Below are 2,368 nucleotides of genomic sequence, written 5' to 3'. Positions count from 1 at the left end.
TGCTTCTGTAATTTCAGTAATTTGTGATGGACTTTGAAGACAGAATAGATGTTCTTTTCAAGGAGCTACATAACAGGCTGAGGGAAAGCCTGGCAGTATGAATATTTAGAGCTTATGAGATAGGGGGAGAAAGAGAAATTAGGAATGATTTAAAGGTTCTGCTGCTGGGTGACTGGCAAAATAATATAATCTGATAAGAAAGGAAAGGAGGAAGAAGGCACTGGGCGGGGGCTGGGGATAAGTCCAATTTGGAACATGTGATTTGAGAAAATGAAACACATTTGGCTTCCAGTTAGGAAACCTTTTTAGAAATTTTGGCACAAGGGCCTAGAATTCAGATTTAAACTACATTTTCAGAGCTTTTCTATTGGGAAAAGTGAAAGTACACAATCATGTTGTAGAGAAATTCACAAGTCAACTTTGAGACATGATAGCTAGAGCCACGAGATTAAAATAGAAAACTAGCAATAATTATACGTTTGGCATAAAACCTTGTTCCTGTTCATGCTGCCTGCTGCTCTCAGCATCTACTTTAATTTCTGGCTCTGTTGCCTCTTTCCTGTGAATGCTGAACAACAGAGAAGTGTCAGCTTTTACTTTCTGCATGAGACTCCTCAGCAAACATAGGTGTCCATATCTTCATCCAGGTCATTATTTTGGGGGGTCCTGGACTCCCACAATGGAAACAGAATCTGAAAACTTTTACTGAGACTCTTGTTAAATCTTCAAGTGCTTGGTGTTAACATTTTCAAATGTTCAAATATCTGATTTTAAACATGGGAATTTTGTGATTGCCGTGTGTCTGTCTCTTCATAATATGACACATAGGTTTGGGGAACACTTAAGTTGATCTTTATCTTCTTTGGTTTTTTTAAAGAAGCCAGCATTTTGATGTCCTTTCTATTTCTACTTTTTGAAGATTTTCATGCCAGATATGAAGTTGAGGCCGATGGAGAACTGAAGAACGTCTGCTACGTACAGAGGCCATTGAAATACTTCCTATGACTAGAAGGCAGCAACCCCCTGTCAAAAGCATTATTTTATTTTGAATTTCAAGTTTATAGAGGATTCGCTCTCCAAAAGTTGGGCAAACCTATAGGTAAGGTTGGATATACATTTGGTTAGCCTTTTAGATTGCTTTCAGGTTCAAATTATTTCCAGAGGAAGGGATGTGTCAGAGGTTTCAGTATTCAGTTTGGCAGCTAGGATTAGCGGGACTGCCTGGCATGCCTAAAACAGTTACTTAATAGGGAGGAGCACATTTCTACCAGAATAAAATGGTGAAGAGGCTCATAAGGAAAACTATACAGGAAGTAAAATGTATTTATTTACTTTTAATTAAAAAGTAAAATAACCATACTGTAACAAAACAAAATCAGATACAACAGAAGTATAAAAAGTAAAATTCTGTACCCACCCAATTTAATTCTCCTAAATAACCATTGCTAATAATGGCTTGAGATGTATATTTTTAGGGTTTTTTTTTTTAAATTTATAATATATATGACATTTATGATGACATTTGAAAGTGTTCTGAATGACACTCTAACCTGAGGTTTGCCATGCCTGGCAGTTTATAAATAATGCCTCATTTGTAGATTGGGTCAGATGAGGGCTGGCTGAGAATGGTTTGTAGCCTGATCTGTGAATTTTCATACTTTGCTGCTGTGACACCCTTCTGCATCTGAAGTCTCTCAGTGGCACACTGTTTTCCCCAACCAGCTTCCTTTCCTGAATTCCCCCCTTGTTTGATGGTACTACTGCTCTTATGGTTACTTGACTTTGGTTAATAAACATGTTTTGGGGTCCTCCTCTGTGCCTGGTTCTATACAGATTAGACATAGAGGGTAGTAGGCTTTGACTCCCTCACTATCTCCAGTCTGCCTCTGTGACTTCATTCCCATACCTCTTTCTCTTCTTTTCTATCCCTGCCTCAGGTATAGGCCTTCTTTGACTTGTTGCAGCAGCCTCATTCCACCCTCCAGTCCCTCTCCAGCCTCCAGTTTGTCCCACACACATCACGGCCAGTTTGGTGGCCCTAAAACATATTCTACTTGTCGATAGTCCCTCCCCATTGCCTGGAACAGTGGTTTGCAAGTGTGCTCTATAAACCTTGGGGGCCTTTGAAACCCTTTCAGAGTATCTACAAGGTCAAAACTATTTTCATAGTAGTACCGAGATGTTATCTGTTGTTGCAAAGCAACAGTGGGCAAAACTGCTGGCGCCTTAGCACCAATCAAGGCAGTGGCACCCAACTATACTGGCAGTCATTGTGTTCTTCACTGCTTCACACTCAGAGTTTTTTAAAAATGCCATTTTCACTTAAGAATGTCCTTGATAAAGCAGTAAAAATTAGTAATTTTAATGA

The 2,368-nt window shown here is 39.2% G+C and overlaps 1 protein-coding gene across 4 annotated transcripts in view; it reads left to right on the top strand.

Moving 5' to 3' along the window:
* The window catches only part of MKNK1 (MAP kinase interacting serine/threonine kinase 1), a 41,828-nt gene that overhangs the window by 8,624 nt on the left and 30,836 nt on the right, over positions 1 to 2,368 (top strand). For all 4 annotated transcript variants that reach the window (XM_011367644.2, XM_011367646.2, XM_011367643.2 and 1 more), the window contains one exon: positions 920 to 1,099. The gene's annotated coding sequence lies outside the window, so the exon portion shown is untranslated. The remainder of the gene's footprint in view (positions 1 to 919; positions 1,100 to 2,368) is intronic.

Source organism: Pteropus vampyrus, unplaced genomic scaffold (genome assembly GCF_000151845.1).
Source record: "Pteropus vampyrus isolate Shadow unplaced genomic scaffold, Pvam_2.0 Scaffold135, whole genome shotgun sequence".
Classification (NCBI taxonomy): domain Eukaryota; kingdom Metazoa; phylum Chordata; class Mammalia; order Chiroptera; family Pteropodidae; genus Pteropus; species Pteropus vampyrus.
The sequence above is the reverse complement of the archived record's forward strand: the minus strand, read 5'-3'. Positions and strand labels throughout refer to the sequence as shown.